At 30.8% G+C, this 14,597-nt stretch overlaps 3 long non-coding RNA genes across 3 annotated transcripts; 2 read left to right on the top strand and 1 right to left on the bottom strand.

Annotated features, from left to right (window-relative positions):
• The first annotated feature begins 680 nt into the window (after positions 1-680).
• Positions 681-1,771, top strand: LOC149908433 (uncharacterized). The gene is made up of 2 exons (XR_016456748.1): positions 681-1,257; positions 1,582-1,771. It is a non-coding gene; the product is annotated as an uncharacterized LOC149908433 (long non-coding RNA).
• Positions 1,772-2,297: 526 nt separating this feature from the next.
• LOC149908434 (uncharacterized) lies at positions 2,298-2,878 on the bottom strand. The gene is made up of 2 exons (XR_016456708.1): positions 2,745-2,878; positions 2,298-2,391 (listed from the first exon to the last, which is right to left on the bottom strand). It is a non-coding gene; the product is annotated as an uncharacterized LOC149908434 (long non-coding RNA).
• Positions 2,879-3,262: 384 nt separating this feature from the next.
• LOC149908435 (uncharacterized) lies at positions 3,263-4,375 on the top strand. The gene is made up of 3 exons (XR_016456749.1): positions 3,263-3,583; positions 3,733-3,906; positions 4,247-4,375. It is a non-coding gene; the product is annotated as an uncharacterized LOC149908435 (long non-coding RNA).
• Positions 4,376-14,597: the final 10,222 nt, after the last annotated feature.

Consider the following 14,597-nt stretch of genomic DNA (forward strand, 5'->3'; position numbering starts at 1 on the left):
TGAGTAGGTATCTATCATGTTTCTTATTTATTTATTTTTTGTTTGATTATAAAATTAAAAACAAAAAATACTTACCTACCCCATATTATAGGTATCTGAAAACGTTTTAATTTGATTTTTTTTGTTTTACGACATTCAATTGCTTTTTAAATATAACGTTTTGTTTTTAAAAACCGGTAGATTATTATCTAAATCGCGGGATTGCAAACTATCGAAAAATAGTGATCGGTCACACACTATAGGTACACACACACACCTACTTGTAATAAATCAATCAATGTGAAACCGTTAAATCGTGAAATTGCAGACAATGAGATAAAATATATATATATAACAGAATATGAGCCTCGCGAAGGATGTTTTTTTTCAAACCAATTGTACAGTAATATAATCATAATAGGCAGTGGCGTGCATTCCATAAAGACATAAAGACACTGCCTACCCTATCATTTACCAAACTCTGATCAATATATTTTAATATGCATAAATGAAATTCACAGCGTCATTAAATTTTATTAATTGCGCCATGTAGTTATGAAATAAAAATATAATATTTCAAATATATTTTAGATCCATCTATCGGTATTTTGGTAGCATTATTATCTAATTTCTGATAACACCGGCTCGGCTCAAGTCACTATTCATGCGCTGCACTAGCGCCGCCACAGGACCCAGGGGGGTAACCGGCACCTTTAGAATAACAGTCTTATTATGGGTACGTTTTGTTGCGTTCACAAAATAATCTTACTTTTTTGGCACCGGGACCTTCTAAAACATATGGAAACCAATTGCAACAAGACTGTTTCGAGCGGTTTCGAGACGTCAATCGAAAAATTGGAACCGGCACGCTCTCTTTGACATTTAGCATTCTTGTTATAATGTCAATAATGACAGTTTTAAGCAATTTTAGTGAAGTTGTAAATATGGAACTTTTATAACATTATTTTGAATATTATTAAAAGAATACACATCAAATTTAAGTGAAACGTATGTAGTTGGAAATCTATTTAATAAATGAAGCTTTTAAAGAAGATAATACATTTATTATATTAAAAATGCAAAATTAACATAACTACATCGGGTTGTTCCAAGAAAAGGCTTCAAACCTTTTGATTTAAGAAGAATCGTGTAAATAATTTATTATTGCGAAGTGCGCAATCATCACGAGTCTCTATGAGATATGGGGGCATCATATGAACAATCTTAAAATACAATTATGTATAACCTACAGATTTATCTGTGTAAGATAAAAGTAATGTAAGTACCATACCCAATGCAAATCTTAAGAGTATATTTAAAAATACGTTTGTTTATGTACACATTCTCCACTTGTTATTTCTCTATATAATAAAATGCAACCCTACTTATTCTCTAAACATAAATTTTATCTAATACCTACTTAATGTAAATCTATAAAAGATTGTTTATTATTTCTTCTTGATTCAATTTATTTTTTCATGTTATATTATTTATATAATAAAACACTTAAAAGTAAATCTACACTCAAATGCACTACCCATATTATACTTATGTTAGGGATCTCATTTAATTTTGAGAAATAATACCATTATTTATTTCCAGATTCTACAATCAATTCCGAGCACTAGGAATAAGATTACCCAGAGTAACCACATGGAAGCATTGATAGTATTCAAGAAGCTATAAAGTGCCAGCGCAACATATGAATATATTTTTTTCAATAGGAAGCAATATCATGCTTTAAAATTTAAATGTATTAGTGCAATTAAAAACATATTTTATAAATCCAAAATCTTTATTTAGTCCTTTTTATTTATTCATTGACAAAACATTTGCTCCTTTACTTCTCTTGATAACATTTATATATAAAAAAATGTAATAAAACATGGAATTATTTGAAAATAGATTCAATTCTATTTTGATTAAATATTAATAATTAGGTATATTACTCAAATCCAAATTTGTAAGTAAATAGCATATTAAAAAGACCCTTGATTAAAAAAATAAAGTCTTATTTATAATACCAGCCTTTAAAACTTAAAATGCAATAAAAACTTTATATTTACATCACAATGAATAATTCCTGCACTAACAGTTTAATGGTATTTATATTTTTATTTTAAATTTAAATCAATTATTGTATTTGCATAATATAGAGTAGATAAATAATTCAAAAACTTGCAGTACTTATGTAAGTATACTTTTAATTTCATTTTTATTAAACTTAAAAGTTAAAATGAAAACAATGTAGGTACTTTATTAAGGTACAATTAAATTTTTACATTTTCTTTGAATATTTTAAGTGTAGACATGGTGGCGCCTCCCCCAACTTGAAGTTCTCACTACCACATGATCATCTCCCAAGCCGGTACTTCCTTGTTCAATGTTTGGGCAAGCCGGCAATCAACACAACTGTGAAAGATAAATTGGATTTAAACTGATTCTTTGTTGCTTTAACATTTAATAAGTACATTTAATATGTTTACTTTTATTATTGAAGGGCTTGTCATGGTGTATGTAATTTAAGATGTTTTTTTAAACAATGTCGGTATAGTTTGTTAAATAATAAATACTTTATTTGTTAATCATTTTTCAAGTATTTTAACATTTTAGTTGTTTATCTTGCAATTCTTAATATCGTATTAAAAAAAAGTTAAATGTGTAGGTGTGTAATTCCCACAGGTAATTCCTTACAAAACTGTTAATATAAGTAGCTTCTAACCAAACATAGATAGGTTTGCTTATAAATTAATATAAATATTTACTTTTGACCAGCTGCTCTAGTTTTTGTGAACTCCCAAATCATTTGCACTTAAACTTTCAGCAGAGAATTCTATCAACTTCGTCTCATCATAACTTTTACCTCGTTGAGAGTTATTCATGTACCTATCTTTGTCTTTGTTTTCGGGGTCAGGGAGCTTCGCGCACTCTGCACAATGTTCTGCTGTAAGTTAAATAAAAATTACTTCAATTAAGTAACAATAATCAAAACAGACGAAATCATGCAAAAACCAAAACTTTATTCGTAAAAATATATCTCTGTAGTCTGTTATCATAAATCGTCCTTACTCGTACTTTATCTTACCTTGCTATTTCAATATTGCTTTTTCGCACTTTCTCATTTATCCAGAGATGAGATTCACATAATATTTAAGTTTATGTTTATCTGAAATTTTAGATAATAATATGAATTATTATTAGGACAGTGACATGACATTTTGATTTTTGACGTATAATGGTCGATACAAATCATTACGACTTGGCCTAAAAGCCTCGTAGCCAAGCCATTAATCTTAAAAAAATAGACAAAACTTCGGAATTCATTCGCTCTTTAGACATTGTAGGCAATCGTATAGTAATCATGTTGAAAAGGCTCCCGGTACCAAAATAAAGTAAGATTATTTTGTGAACTCAACAAAACAAGGTTGTTATTATAAAAATGGCGGTGATTGAAAATTAAACGTCAAAAATCCAAATGTCATAATCACTGTCCTCGTATTATTATCTAAAATTTGGATAAATCAAATTGAAAAATTGCGAAAGATACGTAATATGCATTAAAGAATGCATGAAAGAGGCATGAAAGAGCAATTGAAATAGCAAGGTAAGATAATATACGAGTAATAAATATATCTAAAACATTGGACGATTTATGATAACACAGATATATTTTTACGAATAAAGTATTGGTTTTTGCATGATTTCGTCTGTTTTGATTATTGTAAATTGAAGTAATTTTTATTTAACTTGCAGCAGAACATTGTGCAGAGTGCGCGAAGCTCCCTGACCCTGAAGTTACAAAGACAAAGGTACATAAATAACTCCCAACGAGTTAAAAGTTATGCTGAGACGAAGTTGATAGAATTCTCTGAAAGTATAAGTGCAAATGATTTGGGAGTTCACAAAAACTAGAGCAGCTGGTCAAAAGTAAATATTTATATTAATTTATAAGCAAACCTACTTATCTATGTTTGGTTAGAATCTACTTATATTAAAAGTTTTCTAAGGCATTGTACCTACACATTTAAGTTTTTTTTTAATACAATATTAAGAATTGCAAGATAAACAACTAAAACGTTGAAATACTTAAAAATTATTAACAAATAAGGTATTTAACAAACCATACCGACATTGTTTAAAAAACTTCTTTTTAGACGTTTACATACACCATGACAAGCCCTTTAATAATAAAAGTAAACATATTAAATGTACTTATTAAATTTTAAAGCAACAAAGAATCAGTTTAAGTCCAATTTATCTTTCACAGTTGTGTTGATTGCCGGCTTGCCCAAACATTGAACAAGGAAGTACCGGCTTGGGAGATGATCATGTGGTAGTGAGAACTTCAAGTTGGGGGAGGCGCCACCATGTCTACACTTAAAATATTCATATTTGTATCATATAGACTACAGGCCCATGTTGAAAAAATTATGGGTCATTTGACCCACCACCTGACCTATCTAGAATGATATAAGAGCATAAAATAATAAGATTCAGCACTATGACGACACTTGTAAGCTGTCCACCTCAGTGCAGATGAGAATTCGAAGGTTCAGGTAGAGATTTTCTCCCCTTGTCTCCATGATTTTTGTACGGCGTTGCGGAATAATGGCTTAAAAGCAGTATAGAAATAGTATGACACAGATGCCGTACAAAAATGGTGGTCCACAAAGTCGGAATTTATTTTTATTTTCCGACAGTTGCCGGGGTAAATTTGGTCATTTGATTTTGTACGGCATCTGTGTCATACTATTTCTATACTACTTTTAATCAATTATTCCGCAACGCCGTACAAAAATCATGGAGACAAGGGGAGAAAATCTCTACCTGAACCTTCGAATTCTCATCTGCACTCAGGTGGACAGCTTACAAGTGACGTCATAGTGCTGAATCTTATTATTTTATGCTCTTATATCATTCTAGATAGGTCAGGTGGTGGGTCAAATGACCCATAATTTTTTCAACACGGGCCTGTAGTCTAATACATCTGAAAATGTAAAAATTTAATTGTACCTTAATATAGTACCTACATTGTTTTCATTTAAGTTTAATAAAAATGAAATTAAAAGTATACATAAGTGCTGCAAGTTTTTAAATTATTTATCTACTCTTTATTGTGCAAATACAATAATTGATTTAAATTTAAAATAAAAATATAAATACCATTAATCTATTAGTGTAGGAATTATTCATTGTGATGTAAATATAAAGTTTTTGTTTATTGCATTTTAAGTTTTAAAGGCTGGTACTATAAATAAAACTTAATTTTTTTTAATCAAGGGTGTTTTTAATATGCTATTTACTTACAAATTTGGATTTGAGTTATATATATCTACCTAATTGTTTTTAATAAATATTTAAGCTAAATAGAATTGAATCTAATTTCGAATACTTCCATGTTTTATCACTTTTTTTTATATAAATGATATCAAGAGAAGTAAAGGAGCAAATGATTTGTCAATAAATAAATAAAAAGGACTAAATAAAGATTTTGGATTTATAAATGTTTTTTATTGCACTTAAACATTTAAAGTATGATATTGCTTCCTATTGAAAAAAATATATTCATGTTGCGCTGGCACTATGGCTTCTTGAATACTATCAATGCTTCCATGTGGTTACTCTGGGTAATCTTATTCCTAGTGCTCGGAATTGATTGTAGAATCTGGAAATAAATAATGGTTTTATTTCTCAAAATTAAATGAGATCCTTAACAACAGATTACATAAGTATAATATGGGTAGTGTATTTGAGTGTAGATTTACTTTTATAGTCTTATATTCTATATAGGTAAATAATAACATGATGAAATATATTGAATCATGAAGAAATAATAAACAATCTTTTATAGATTTACATTAAGTATTAGATAAAATTTATGTTTAGGGAATAAACTGTAGAGTTGCATTTTATTATACAGAGAAATAACAAGTGGAGAATGTGTACATAAACAGACGTATTTTTAAATAGATTTGCATTGGGTATGGTACTTACACAGATAAATCTGTAGGTTATATTGTATTTTCAAATTGTTCATATGATGCCCCCATATCTCATAGGGACTCGTGATGATTACGCACTTGTTTACTATTTAGGTACACGATTCTTCTTAAATCAAAAGGTTTGAAGCCTTTTCTTCGAACAAGCCGATGTAAAGTTCTATTATTATCTGATAACTGTCAAATTGTCAAATAGATCGCAGTTCGCACCGGTCCCAATAATTGAGTGAACTATTACGAGTGACGTCATCAAAATTGCTAGAAAAACAAAATCAGTTTAACGCTGCAACAAGCTTGCGTTAAGGGTGTCACGGTACGAAAAGACATGGTAATGTTATAATAAGCTTGCTATAAGAGATGCCGGTTACCCCCCTGTACGTCACGGGACGGCAAAGACACAAACTATCCGTGTCTAAGTTTTTATATGTGTGCTCTGCGTGTCTACGCATATTTTATATGTGTGCGTGCCTATAAACACGGCACACTGATGTAATAAAACCACGCACACAAACACACAAGGTAGGCAGTGTCTTTTTACGAAGATATACGAATTAGGTACGAACCGAATTCGGAACTACATCGAAAGTCGAAACTGTAGTTGAATATGCGACCAATTTAAGAAGTGTGATAATGTATACAATTTTGTAGCGGTAAAGACCATCTGCAAATAGTATCATTATTCGTTTTTTTTGTTTTGGAATTACCAAACGTTTACTTTGAGATTAAATTTGTTTTTTGAGAAAATTAATAATGTTTACTACGACAATTTGCAAATTGCAAGTGAAGTGTTTTGAGAGTAACTAAATAGATCATGTATATTATAAGATAATAATTAATAAGGTATACCTAATTTAACGAAAAATTCTTATTTTTGTTATATGAATAAACTTTTATCAAACAGAGAGTGATAGGAAAAGGCCGATCTATACCGGAATTTGTAATACACAAAGGTAAAGTTAATCATTAATTTCGTAATATAGAATACTACCTAGTTAGGATATCATAGGTACCTACTTTGACAATTATTTTATAGATAATAATATGACCTATGTTCGTAATATGTTTTCCATTATTTTGCGGAATACTATGTATCTCCAATCAAATATCAGTACTGCAATATGAAATATTAGTTTTTATGACTTAAGTAATATCATTACAATATTTCTGCCTACCCTGTCCAAAAACTCTGTGCACGCCCCTGATAATAGGTATGATCATGGTATGATCTTTGGCTAAAAAAGTCAAAGAGACATCATAGGTATTGTGAAACCGTCCTAAGTACCGATTAATAAATAAAGAGCATATGATCGAAGCGAAGATTGTCAAAACATAGGTAGGTATTCAATGAGATGTCGGTTAACGGTGTACAGGGGGTAGGTTAAGCCCAGTTTACTGCGGGTCTACTGTAGTACCTGTGAAATTAATAATTATATTTATATATAAAAGGTAAGTATTACCTCCTACTTCCTAGCCACACTGCTAGCTGTGCGGCACAGCCTGTACCGCGTCTTTTTACCTGCGGGGCTGCGGATGATCGGTCGGAAAGAATCCTTGCGCGTGGGTATCTATTGGTATCTGCAAAATTTCACCACAAAAATGGCTTACTTCATATAAGGTTCAAATTGAACGGATATGCAAAATTCATTCAGTTCAATTCGTACAAAAATAATAGAAAACAACTTACCAGTGCTAAGTACAGCTGTAGAAGTTTTGCAGTTTTTGCACTATAAATTGAATTTTGAAAATAAACTATTTTTGTTTCATGATTCAGTTGTGTTGGATTGGGCACCGATTTCGACTTGAATTTATTTTAATGTAATTTACAGCCGGTTTCATTTTGATAAGAACAGATCAATTTAAAAATAATTTAACGGAAGACGTTATGTAATCACAGACGTTAATAATTATAATAACAAAATTATTCTTAATTCAAATTGAATACTTTTTAATGAAAGGGATGAACTTTTTCTTTAGTCTATTGTTTCTTATATTTAAATGTTTAGCATAGCGGCATACGCTTATTTCCATAATTTTTGTAAAAATAATCAATACAGTTTTACTATAATTGCGGATATTAAAAGTAAATATCAAAATTGTATCTCTTGGTATATCTCTAATAAATCATAAACGTTAAAATCAAATCTAAAGCGTCTTATTCACGGTCCATCCCCGACGTACGTCAGCTCAAGGCCGCGGTGCTGGATGTATCCTACTGAAGCGTCTTAAGCGTCTTATTCACGGTCCATCTTGACGTACGTCCAGCCAAGGTCATACACGATGCACGATGCAAAACGACAGTGAATAGCGTTGACGTACGTCAATAATTATTATTATTATCTTGCTGGATGTGCACGACCAACTTTTCATCCAGCAAGCACCCCCACCACCGCGAACGTCGTGCAGATGGACAGTGAATAGCGCGGACGTACAGCAGATTAGTGTTGCCAACAGAAATTAATGTAAATACTTGGAAACGTGGCCTATTGATATGATTTTTTTGTGATAACTTAGTGAGTACATGAGCAAGCAAGAAACGGTTATTTTTGATTTTTATGTACACAGGAAATCCCAATTATCATTATTTATTTATTTGACACTTCATTACACACATTATTTTATAAAATATAAAAGTAAATAATAAATCACAAATCCATTACTTTTGGATCAACCTTGTACACATGGACAGTTTATATTCAGAAGTTATTATTTTAAAAGAGCTCCAAGGCGAATTGTTGAATAACACAGATTTTATGCAAAAGTCCACTGCAGAAAAATGGCAATTTATTTAAAAAAAATATCTTGACGAATTTGTTTGTTTAAAAAAAAATGATTAGCTATATACTCTCTGTTCCCGCCACTTTAGCATTAAAGAGTCTTTTCGGTCATGAATGTGAAGTGGCGGGAAGAGAGAAACCGAGCTTCATTAAAAATTAATAAAAATGAGCTCTTGAAATATATAAATTTAGATTTGGAATGTTTGGATTCATATAATTCATTTAAAAATAATGAAAAATTCTTAGTTACTGCAAAAAGTACAAAAAAATACATTTTTAAAAATATTTATTTACTCTTTATTTACCTCCTTTAAAATCAGATATACTCTATTTCTTCAAATAAAAGTTGGCAACCCTAGCCATGCTTGATGCGCGCACGATCGTCAGTAGGATACATCCAGCACCGCGGCCTTGAGCCGACGTACGTCGGGGATGGACCGTGAATAAGACGCTTTATTTGTCGTTTTGCGTCGTGCATCGTGTATGACCTTGGCGGGACGTACGTCAAGATGGACCGTGAATAAGACGCTTAAGAGCGTTTTCACATTATCCGATCCGATATCGGATATCGGAAGCCGATAGCCGATATCCGATATCGGAGGGAAGTAAAATGTATGAAATATGTGCCTGTCTTTCACATTGTCCGGTCCGATATCGGATATCGGAGCCGACACCGATATTCCCAGTGGTTATCGGACGATAATGTTCAGTTTTGCCAACTCAATTTTTGAAAAGGCAGTATACCAACAGCAAAAAAGCACTAGTTTGTGTATTTTCAGTCTTATAGGGCGCTCATTTTTTTAAAAATTCTTTGCTTTTAACCTAAAACCCTTTCTATTAAAAGAAACCTTTTTTTATTAAGAAAACACACATTTAAGTATTTATAGGCATTTAAAATACGATTTATACGGCAGGTATTTTTATTTGCCGTATTAAATTATACGGCAATTGGCTGAACTGAAGTAAACAAAAATATATTGCGTTCTTAAATTCAAATATCTATCTTCGAAAACATTATTGTCTATCATCTTTATTTTATCTCATTCTGCCTCGCTCCTCCTCCTACTCAGATGTTGGTTGTGCTGTTTATTGTATTGTTGTCATTGAGTGCTTTGTTTTTAACCGACTTCAAAAAAAGAGGAGATTTCACACAGATTTTATTTTTATTTTGAATTAACAACAAAGAATACAAAGTTTGAAAACTCTTAATTCTAAAATAATTGTTTATGAGAATAAAATAATTTATGTATCTTTACTTACAGGAAATTACAACAATCATATTACAAATATATTTGAACGAGTGACTATTATATATTATTATATGTATTATATTATTTTAGGATATTACAGTGTAATAAGAAAAAGAAAAGAAAATGTGAACAAAGATTGTACCTATCACTTAATAAATTTATCATAGGTACTTACTACATGAACTTTTATAAATGTATGTAGTGAAAAAATGACTAAATGACTAGGTACGTCTTGCTAAAAATACATTTAATAGATTTTGAAAGGTATTTACTAATATCTATTACTAAAACTATTAACTAATACTAGGTTGTAGTAGGTATTGATATAAATTTATTTAATTTATAATGTGTTAACATAAAGTATATTATGTTATACAAATGACCGATATCAAAACTATTTAGTAAATAGCACATCTAAATAATATGCAGTAATTTGTGATATCAAATCTTTTTTTACATTTTACTTTTCTTTTTTGAAGTTGTTTTTCTTTATCGTAGTTATTTTTAATGTACATGTACACAGTACAACCACAATATACAGATACATACAGTAAGGAAACTTCATACAAAATGTTCGAAATGGCTCCCCCCCCATCAAGCGTGTTTACAAGGGTATTGAGGGGGATCGATAGTAGCGGGTGACACATCCACAGATTTTGAATATAGTATGGAAAAAAGTTTAAAGTGATGTCAATTCACATTAAATAAATATCGATTGTTTCAGTTTGTAGCCCTTTCAATAAATATATTTGTAAATACCATATCTGACTACAAGTTAAAAAGAGACTATTTTTTAATTTCTATAGATATGGCAGTATGAGTTTTATATTATGTTGACATATTTTCTATCAAAATGATAGCTACAAATAGTACCTATTAGGAGTCCAGTCTGTTTAAAGATCGCATCTATTTTTTACGCAATCTAGAAGAGCACGAAAATATAAAAAAAGGAAACCTTAAAAAAATCTTGTTTAAATTTATGTGCATAATTACGTAAATATTACGGAAGAAAAAGATAGATATTATAATTATTGTATTTTTATCGATACGTGGCGTCTCCACTTTGTCAAACACTAAGCCTGTCAAACTATTTTATTTTTCTTCCTAAAACAAAAAGGTAGAGGTTCTATGCTCGTATAATAATAATTTTAATTTATTTTTGCATATTTTGTGTTTTTAATTTAATTTAATTTATCGTTTTAAAAATAATTTAGTAGGTTCAGTGCGACACAAAAGAGATGAAAATAAATGAGGGCGCCACCGTCGCTCATATAGCAACACTGATACTGCGACGCAAGCGATCTTGATACTATAGAATAAAAATCCAAAAATGTATATAATATAATCTAAAATAAATACCGCGATTTAAACCGTTATAATTGTTTCAGTGTAGCAATAGTGTAATTTAAGACAAAAATACATTAGTATTTTAAATGACCTACCTAGGTCAAATTTTACTTAAATGTATTTGGTATTAGTTATTTTATAAAAATCGGTCAAGTGTTTAGACTGCAGAGGCGCACATAGAATCAAACATACAAACAAACAAGCATACATGCAGCTCAAACACATTACCCTCTTTCTGGGTCCGTCGGGTAGAAAAAAACAAGGCGATTTGAAAACCACATATTTTTATTTTTTTTGTAGATAAATTTTGTACATTAATATAATTCATCAAAATCTAAATATTCTACTCCTTCAAAGGACTGATCATCACTCTGTTTCGAAGTACTGGCAAGAGGGTACGGGGCATCTTCAGTATCTGTAAATATGATACAGTAAATATGATTTTTTTTCTTATGGTTTGATTGATTAATAGATAGATAGCTGTATGAAAACAGATATCACTATACTATGTAGTAAAATCTAAACTAGGTACTTTATTTGAGGCTGGTTGGATTGGATATAACTTCTTGACTCAAATTGTGCTGGTCGCACTATAAAAACTAGTTTTTGTTTACATACAAATAACCTCAAATTAATTTGCGAAAACGTAATAATCGCCATACATACATACATTAAACACTCGTTACTAATGGAATATTCTATTTTACGTAGTACTGAGCAAAAATAAATGGAATCTCACCGGTATATTCTGCTGTACGTTTGTAAACGTTTTCCAAATCCGTCAATAAATTTCCAGCTTGAAATTCGGACAAACACCGAATAAAAACTTTATACACCACATCACGGACACCGCTACGTTTAACCTTTTTCATGATGTCTCCTTTTTATTTAAATTTCTTGTTCTAAATAACAATTTTATCTCAATAATTCTCCACTTCACGAAAAAAACGTAGAGGGAGAATGTACTAGAGATCACATCGGCGTATACCCGAACGAGATGGCGAATCCTTACGTCAATGTTGCCAACTATTACAAAAACTTTTTATCCGAAAAACTGGCAAAATATCTATAAATGTTTGGGTATTTTTTTGTAAGATAGGTTTATGAAGAAAAAGACAGATTTGAAAAGATTTTGTTATTTATTAACTTAACTAGCGACCCGCCCCGGCTTCGCACGGGTGCAATGCTGATACTAAATAGTAAATACACTACAGAAAAATTATGAACGTTGTATATAAAAACATAGCGGCCCGCTCCGGCTTCGCACGGGTATAAAAATATATATAGCCGGGCGGCTGGCCGGTACCGCCGCAAACGCTACGTCCCGCAATTTTTAAATCTATACTAATATTATAAAGAGGAAAGGTTTGTATGTATGTATGTATGTATGGTTTTCACGCATAAACTACTGGGCCGATTTTGATGAAATTTGGCACAACCTTTTATTGCGAAATATGTACCACGGGCGAAGCCGGGGCGGACCGCTAGTATATATATATATATTCACTGTTGTATTGTATTGGTTCTTTTTCCACACCACCTGTGAGGTAAGAACCTTAGGTGCGTTTTTTTTAAAGAGGTATCCCCAGTAGGCCTAGTCCTCCTTTTTGGCATGCATCAATATCTGGAATAAATCGGACATTAGGTACTTTATATTATATCTTATTATATAATTATTATATATAATTATAATATCTATTTATATTATATAGAAAAAAAATTGGACTTTGTATGGAAATCTGTCAGCTGATTAGCGAAGTTTCCTTACAAAGTCCAATTTTTTTTTACGAATTCAGCAAAGTTGTAGAACAAAAGTTGTTCAGTTTCATGAGTAGAAGCTCCTGTCTAAATTTTTCAAATGTCTTACCTTTCACCTTGTATATCTATATCAAATGAACAATGTATTCAAGGTATTTAATTGGTTAAGTATTAATGCTGTATTGGTTAAAATCGCTTCGAAAATTAGCCATTATTTGTCGTAAAAAGTAAATGACAAAAAAAGTTATTGTGGGTTATCCATAAGAGATAGACATATACCATCGCGGACTTTTCTGTAGACCTTTTCAATGTGTATAATACTTAGTACATTATTTTGATAAAACTCGTAGGGTTCAGCCAGCGTTTGCAATGTAAGCGGAAAAAATGTAAATTTTTACGACATCACATTAGAAACCTCAAAAATAACACTACTTCTCCACTATTTAATGGGTGTTATTATACATATAAACCTTCCTCTTGAATTACTCTATCTATTAAAAAAAACCGCATCAAATTATAGCAGTTAGCATAAAGACAAGGGCTTCCTTAGCTAATTGACCACTACTTATATTATTGCCACAATCTACAAACCCTATACAGTTTTGACCATCAAAATCTACATGCTTTCTAATAGCCATTTCATCGAAACATAGGGCGCAAAATAATTTGCGAAATGGATTCACTATACTATTAGCTAATTTGAGTAGTTTTATTGCTTCTAAAGATTCTTTACTGATCCCTGGACTACCGTCTATACACTGGTACCACCGTGAAAGAGTTCGTGGGTGAGGAAGGCATGTATTGAAATATTTTCGAACATGATCGTAGGCTCAACAATAATATCCTAAAAAAATAAAATTTGATTTAGTATAAATAGAAAATATACCCCTATAAAAATAAATTAATAACTTGTTTTGTTTATTATGTAGACGTAGCAACAAAATCGGTCTATGAATATTTAAACTACAACATTTAAATCCAAACTAAATGCATCACAAAAATTACTCACTGTTGTAAAAAGTGTTGGAATTGCATTGGGCATCAAATAGGTTTTTTTTTTCGTTTTTCGAAAATAACGCGACTCAAAATGTATAGAACATATTCTGTGACTTTTTCCTGGTAACCAGTTCTTCCTTCCGGTAGCTCGAATCCATCTGTTTAATGTACTTGTTTCTTTTGGAAACCTAAAAAACATATTTAATATTAAAAAAACATTTCACGATTTTGGGGAAAATTTTACCCTGTACTGGTATCCCTAATGTTAATCACATGATTATACCATAAATTTGAAACTACGTAAAAACAAATGGCGTCCTGAACAACAAGAACACTTCGTAATTTAGTCGGATAACACAAAAAAATGTTTACGTCTATTTCGATGAAAATATTATATATTTGTAGATAATTTCACATTAGAGTTAATGAAAATGTATCAACTATATCCAGTTCTATAAAACAATATACTTCAAATAAGTTTACTTACGTGTGAA

This window comes from Colias eurytheme, chromosome 5 (assembly GCF_061535395.1).
Source record: "Colias eurytheme isolate Ceu_HAF_F1 chromosome 5, ilColEury1 Martin Lab GWU primary, whole genome shotgun sequence".
Classification (NCBI taxonomy): Eukaryota; Metazoa; Arthropoda; class Insecta; order Lepidoptera; family Pieridae; genus Colias; species Colias eurytheme.